Source organism: Schistocerca nitens, chromosome 1 (genome assembly GCF_023898315.1).
Source record: "Schistocerca nitens isolate TAMUIC-IGC-003100 chromosome 1, iqSchNite1.1, whole genome shotgun sequence".
In the NCBI taxonomy this organism is placed as follows: domain Eukaryota; kingdom Metazoa; phylum Arthropoda; class Insecta; order Orthoptera; family Acrididae; genus Schistocerca; species Schistocerca nitens.
The window spans coordinates 1,101,766,539-1,101,774,579 of NC_064614.1; the positions used below are offsets into that span (position 1 = coordinate 1,101,766,539).

General features: G+C 44.0%; 1 pseudogene; it reads right to left on the reverse strand.

Annotated features, from left to right (window-relative positions):
• Nucleotides 1-6,478: 6,478 nt before the first annotated feature.
• On the reverse strand, nucleotides 6,479-6,596 carry LOC126206706 (5S ribosomal RNA; annotated as a pseudogene).
• Between the last annotated feature and the right edge of the window lie 1,445 nt (nucleotides 6,597-8,041).

Consider the following 8,041-nt stretch of genomic DNA (forward strand, 5'->3'; position numbering starts at 1 on the left):
GAGTTTTGATTTTTTAAAAAATGTAGTTAAATCAATGTATTACAACAGTTCCCTACACCAGTTTTCACTTTCCATCCGCTGCGACTCATCTTGCAATGCTTTGAAGGGAATGAAGGCCAGATTATTTAGAATCGATTCTAATTGCAGATTCCTTCGCTCAAGTCACCAACTTCTTTAATTCAAATTTCACAAATTTCTCATCGCTCTTGAGTTTGGCATGTATACGATATTCATCGAAAAATTTCAATTCTTAAAATGAAATATTTCCAGTTTCGTAGCGTTTACACACTATCTCGGAACATTGTTGCGTTGACATGATTTTAAATGTTCCGAAGAAATATTTCATATCGGCTCTGTCTGAAACGAAATCTTCAGAAGCTTTGTTATAACAGACTATACATCTCAGTTCTACGTACTTCATTTCTCGTTTTCGGTACAGGAATGTTCACCTCGTCTCCAGTATCTGTTTGTTCCGTTATACACGAATTTCTTGCTATTCTTAATGCAATTTTGAAACTTGGTCGCAGTGCAGATGTACTGTTATTGTCATTCTGGAAAATTGAAAACAGTACGTTGTACACTAAAGTAGATACGAATGTAACACAAGAAACGAAGAGTCCAAAGGATATCAATTGTTATGACTTACATTAAAAACCTGTTGATGTGTCTCATCCATTTTCTTAAGCGTATCTAATTTGTGTTACTTTCTTCACTGTTCAGTACACTACAGTCGTCTCAATGAAATGAGTTGTTCTGTCTTTCAAACGTGAACTTGCGCTGGCCGCCTATTATTTGCGCAAAGCAAACACTGAGTTTTCACCTACTGCTGTAAAGCAGAATTGCAGTTCATAGTCGTATTTAAATGAGGGAGAAAGACCTACTGGCCTTTGCTTTATTGCAATACTCGCCATTTCTCATTGCTTATCACGTAAGGCTACAGTCGCCAGAGTGGAGCTAGACTGGGTGTCCTTCTTGTGACACGTAAACAAGGAAGCGGAACCATCGCCGCTCACTTGGTACGCGTCTAGCCACAGATGCCGCTGTTCTGCATTGCCCGCTGGCTGCGATGTGCGCACCTGTGACGCACATCAGCACATTTCGCCGGTCCTCAAACAATCTTTTCAACATTCCTGAACAGCTGTCATCTTCTACACAGTAGGTGTCATATTTTATTTCACACGTGTCTCAAATGATGCGCGCAGTCTATGAGTGTACATTTCTGTTCTGGCATAAAAGTCAAGCACCGACACGACGATCAGGAACTGTAGGGCAGAGTGGCCTGTGGAGAAGACACCAGCCAATATTACGCTGACCGACCCGTCTCTAGGACGACACCGAGACAGGAGAGGCATCTAGGCGGAGAGAACATAAGCGCCGCGCCGCCTGGCCACGGTCCGGTTGAAGAGTTACCGTCCTACGAAATCTAGAGCAGCGAGTCAGGAACTGTCTTGCTTCACTTGTATTAGGAGTTGTATATACTGAACACGAAGGTAATGAGAAGTAGTAGAAATGAGAACAGCGAGAAACTTAACATCAGGATTGATGGTCACGAAGTCAATGAAGTTAAGGAATTCTGCTACCTAGGCAGTAAAATAACCAGTGACGGACGGAGCAAGGAGTACATCTGGCAAAAAAGGCATTTCTGGCCAAGAGAAGTCTACTAATATCAAATACCGGCTTTAATTTGAGGAAGAAATTTCTGACGATGTACGTCTGCAGTACAGCATTGTATGGTAGTGAAACATGGACTGTGGGAAGACCGGAACAGAAGAGAATCGAAGCATTTGAGATGTGATGCTACAGACGAATGTTGAAAATTAGGTGGACTGATAAGGTAAGGAATGAGGAGGTTCTACGCAGAATCGGAGAGGAAAGGAATATGTGGAAAACACTGTAAGGAGAAGGGACAGGATGATAGGACATCTGCTAAGACATGAGGGAATGACTTCCATGGTACTAGAGGGAGCTGTAGAGGGCAAAAACTGTAGAGGAAGACAGAGATTGGAATACGTCAAGCAAATAATTGAGGATGTAGGTTGCAAGTGCTACTCTGAGATGAAGAGGTTAGCACAGGAAAGGAATTCGTGGCGGGCCGCATCAAACCAGTCAGTAGACTGATGACAAAAAAAAACACACAGTTAAGTACTGTCATTTATCTTATTTCAATGGAAAATTAAATGAACGTTTGGCGTCATTGGCCGGAAGGCCCCTTACAGGGCAGGTCCGGCCGCCTTGGTGCAGGTCTTATTACATTCGACGCCACATTCGGCGATCTTCGCGCCGGATGGCGATGAAATGATGACGAAGACAACACAATACCCAGCTCCTCAGCGGAGAAAATCCCCGACCCAGTCGGGAATCGAACCCGGGCCCCTTAGGACAGCAGTCCGTGACGCTGACCACTCAGCCATCGGGGCGGACTGTCTTACTGTAATAATAATATATTAATACGATTTGCTTGAATTGTTGTCTAGCGATCCGAGAAAGCAGGTTTCCTAGGCACCCCACATTCGACGAGTAGGCAAGACACAATTTCACCTTACAGAAGAAATTCCTGATCTTCTCCAGATACTATGATCCTACAAAAATTATTTCTTACGTTTCCATCTAAAATAAATAAATAAATAAATAAAAAACTGAGGCCCCACAACACCACATACTCTTGATAATGACAAAAGAAAATGAACGACACGAAGAGAGGTTAAGTACCTAACTTCCCTCTGGACGATCAGTTTTAGTGTTTAGACATTGCATCTGCGCTCTCATTTGAAATGAAAGCTTGTAATCAATCCACAGTGGAATTAAGGGGCTCTGGAACGCCCTATACTTGCATTGTTATAATAACGCTTATAAATTACATCTTTCCTCACAAAGTATTTGAGGTAGGAAGTTGAACTTTTTACAGATTATTTATTGGAATATGGGCTACAACTTAACACAGGGATTTTACAAAATTTTAGTTCAGTTATTAAAGATGATTTTTTTCAATTGTAATGAAAATTCACAACATTTTTTTGCAATTTTTTATTTATATATTCAAAAATATACAGTTTTTTGGAAAAAGGCTGTGTTAAATTATGCAGAAGGTACTGTGTAATATTTACTGAAAGTTTGAAACAAATATGTTTGGAAGATCCTTAGAAAACATGTAATTAGTATGAGAAAATAAAAGTTTTGGGAATCGAGCGACAAAGATTGGATTAACTTTTCAGTGCATTCCAGGTCCATAGGATGGATTATCTTCATCCTCTGCAAACTCCTCCTCCAGCTTCCTCTTGTTCCTCCTCCTATTTACTCTTGCTTGTATTTCTAGACTCTTTACAGCCCTGTCTGCAGCCCGAAGGCGTTCCTTGTCTAAAGCAAGCATCGCTCGTACCATGTTAGAACCTATCTTCATTCCCATATTTCTAAATACCTTTGGCTTTCCAACATTTCTCCTTTTCTTAAAATCCTTCAGAGGATTTCTAATAACTTTACTTTTACTCATTATTATACTTCAACAAAACAGAGACTCAAGAAACAGAATTAATTACGAATATTTTCGAGATAACGACAGAGTAAATAAACATGAAACAATCGACAATCACACCAGCGATATATATTGAACCATCACAGGTTAGCCACAACACATACTTTATCTCACATCACTAAAATGTACCTGATGAACACGGACGTTAATAATAACACCATTTGACAGCAGGTTAACAGCGCCACAGTGGGTCACGCCCATGTAGAACACATTTCAAAAAAAATTTAAAAATAGTTGTAGTCTTCGGAATTGAATAAATTATACACTCCTGGAAATGGAAAAAAGAACACATTGACACCGGTGTGTCAGACCCACCATACTTGCTCCGGACACTGCGAGAGGGCTGTACAAGCAATGATCACACGCACGGCACAGCGGACACACCAGGAACCGCGGTGTTGGCCGTCGAATGGAGCTAGCTGCGCAGCATTTGTGCACCACCGCCGTCAGTGTCAGCCAGTTTGCCGTGGCATACGGAGCTCCATCGCAGTCTTTAACACTGGTAGCATGCCGCGACAGCGTGGACGTGAACCGTATGTGCAGTTGACGGACTTTGAGCCAGGGCGTATAGTGGGCATGCGGGAGGCCGGGTGGACGTACCGCCGAATTGCTCAACACGTGGGGCGTGAGGTCTCCACAGTACATCGATGTTGTCGCCAGTGGTCGGCGGAAGGTGCACGTGCCCGTCGACCTGGGACCGGACCGCAGCGACGCACGGATGCACGCCAAGACCGTAGGGGACCGCACCGCCACTTCCCAGCAAATTAGGGACACTGTTGCTCCTGGGGTATCGGCGAGGACCATTCGCAACCGTCTCCATGAAGCTGGGCTACGGTCCCGCACACCGTTAGGCCGTCTTCCGCTCACGCCCCAACATCGTGCAGCCCGCCTCCAGTGGTGTCGCGACAGGCGTGAATGGAGGGACGAATGGAGACGTGTCGTCTTCAGCGATGAGAGTCGCTTCTGCCTTGGTGCCAATGATGGTCGTATGCGTGTTTGGCGCCGTGCAGGTGAGCGCCACAATCAGGACTGCATATGACCGAGGCACACAGGGCCAACACCCGGCATCATGGTGTGGGGAGCGATCTCCTACACTGGCCGTACACCACTGGTGATCGTCGAGGGGACACTGAATAGTGCACGGTACATCCAAACCGTCATCGAACCCATCGTTCTACCATTCCTAGACCGGCAAGGGAACTTGCTGTTCCAACAGGACAATGCACGTCCGCATGTATCCCGTGCCACCCAACGTGCTCTAGAAGGTGTAAGTCAACTACCCTGGCCAGCAAGATCTCCGGATCTGTCCCCCATTGAGCATGTTTGGGACTGGATGAAGCGTCGTCTCACGCGGTCTGCACGTCCAGCACGAACGCTGGTCCAACTGAGGCGCCAGGTGGAAATGGCATGGCAAGCCGTTCCACAGGACTACATCCAGCATCTCTACGATCGTCTCCATGGGAGAATAGCAGCCTGCATTGCTGCGAAAGGTGGATATACACTGTACTAGTGCCGACATTGTGCATGCTCTGTTGCCTGTGTCTATGTGCCTGTGGTTCTGTCGGTGTGATCATGTGATGTATCTGACCCCAGGAATGTGTCAATAAAGTTTCCCCTTCCTGGGACAATGAGTTCACGGTGTTCTTATTTCAATTTCCAGGAGTGTATATCTATTAAAAGGTAATAGTCTGCAGATTCAGAAAACGCAAAAAAGTAAAAATTGAACTTTTCATGATTTTGAGCCTTTCCGGAGCCCCTTAAAATATGAAGAAAAGGAACGTAGACATTAGCAAATTTATCACTTGATTAATTGATTGATTACATTTGTTTGTATTTTTTCCTTATTTTCTTACAGATTTGAAACTATTCCCTAGAAGAAGAATGAACGGTACTTTCATCATTGTTGAGACGCGTTTTTTATGCATAGTGCCACGTAAGACCGCCCAGAAATGGGTACCAGTTTAATAAAAAAATTCTGTTGTCATCGCTAAATAGCTCGTCTTTCACGATCGTTATCAGTATCATTTCACCCGTGCGAGAAACCTGAATTCCAAACGGTGACGTCAACCCTGTACAGAGTTGCTTCAAATGTCTAATTGTGATGTTGTAATAGGGTACACGCCCTTCAATGTTTCGCTAATTCGATAGCGTGCTGTAATAGCGCTCTCCGAGAGTGCACTTAACTCACAGGATCCCATTTAGTTGTAAGCAGAAAATGTAGTTTGTCAATAGAACTACGCTGTTTTCACGAGTAACATAATCGTGGTGATACCAAAGCTATGATGCGGTGACGTAGGAAGGTCGATGAAAGCTTGAATCAACCCAGCTTATTTAATATGTATTAAGCCCTCTAACTAGATACTCGATTACATCTTGCTCATAACTACAAAGGTGCGAAACATTCAATTACGTGGACACTGATTTCGAATTTTGTCATAATATTGCTTAGAGATTACAGCATGTTTACACAGAATCGCTTGGATACTGAATATGTCACAAAGTTGCAGTTATTGAAATTTACCGTGCTCATCGTTCTGCGTAGCAACAAAAAAAGTTAACACTGAAATTAGTACATATCTATTGTATCGGCAGTCTTCAGTATTTAGCAGCAAATGGAATATGAAAATTAATCGCTGTTTTTATCACATAAATAGGGCTAGGTAGAAGTCAGAAGATACCCAATCTAATGCGTAAACTTTACGTTTCAACAACAGGTACTTTCAAGTCCTTATCACTAAAAACTCCTCCTGAACAGGCCATGAAGGCCCAACGGTACCGACCGGTCGCCGTGTCATCCTCAGCCCACAGGCGTCATTGGATGCGGATATGGAGGGACATGTTGTCAGCACACCGCTCTGCCGGCCGAATGTCAGTTTCCGAGTCCGGAGCCGCTACTTCTCAGTCAAGTAGCTCCTCAGTTTGCCTCACAAGGGCTGAGTGCACCCCGCTTGCCAACAGCGCTCGGCAGACCGGAGGGTCATCCATCCATGTGCTAGCCCAGCCCGACAGCGCTTAACTTCGGTGATTTGACGGGAACCGGTGTTACCACTGCGGCAAGGCCGTTGGCAAGTCCTTATCACTAAACTGATAAAAAACCACTCTTTTTGTTTTGTGACACTCGACACACTGCACAACATCTTACTCACAGCAAGAAAATCATCGCATAGAAACAGCTACATCCTTTTTAAGGCAGTCCATAAATCTCGGTAAAATTCTGCCCTGGGATTTGTACTCCCATTTACTGGCGTTTCGTTCTCGCATGCGGATGATACCTTCAGCTGTAAAACGCTCGAGGGTCCTCGACTGTACAGAACATTACGAGCTGTTGAAATGGCTCCACTATTCATCATGTGACGCCAAATGCTTACGACAATCTCATTTTCGTTTACAAAGAATCGATCATAAGAATTACTTTCTTTGCGCAAAGTCGACAATCATGCTTGATTTAATTCAGATCCATCCTCCTTCGTTACAATTAAGAAAACGAAAATTTCTGTTCCGACACTGAAAATGTTGAGTGTTTATGGAAAAAGTTCAAGGCAATCGTAAAATGCGTTTTAGACAGGTACGTGCCGAGTAAAACTGTGAGGGACGGGAAAAACCCACCGTGGTACAACAATAAAGTTAGGAAACTACTGCGAAAGCAAAGAGAGCTTCACTCCAAGTTTAAACGCAGCCAAAATCTCTCAGACAAACAGAAGCTAAGCGATGTCAAAGTTAGCGTAAGGAGGGCTATGCGAGAAGCGTTCAGTGAATTCGAAAGTAAAATTCTATGTACAGACTTGACAGAAAATCCTAGGAAGTTCTGGTCTTACGTTAAATCAGTAAGTGGCTCGAAACAGCATATCCAGACACTCCGGGATGATGATGGCATTGAAACAGAGGACGACACGCGTAAAGCTGAAATACTAAACACCTTTTTCCAAAGCTGTTTCACAGAGGAAGACCGCACTGCAGTTCCTTCTCTAAATCCTCGTACAAACGAAAAAATGGCTGACATCGAAATAAGTGTCCAAGGAATAGAAAAGCAACTGGAATCACTCAACAGAGGAAAGTCCACTGGACCTGACGGGATACCAATTCGATTCTACACAGAGTACGCGAAAGAACTTGCCCCGCTTCTAACAGCCGTGTACCGCAAGTCTCTAGAGGAACGGAGGGTTCCAAATGATTGGAAAAGAGCACAGGTAGTCCCAGTCTTCAAGAAGGGTCGTCGAGCAGATGCGCAAAACTATAGACCTATATCTCTGACGTCGATCTGTTGTAGAATTTTAGAACATGTTTTTTGCTCGAGTATCATGTCGTTTTTGGAAACCCAGAATCTACTATGTAGGAATCAACATGGATTCCGGAAACAGCGATCGTGTGAGACCCAACTCGCGTTATTTGTTCATGAGACCCAGAAAATATTAGATACAGGCTCCCAGGTAGATGCTATTTTTCTTGACTTCCGGAAGGCGTTCGATACAGTTCCGCACTGTCGCCTGATAAACAAAGTAAGAGCCTACGGAA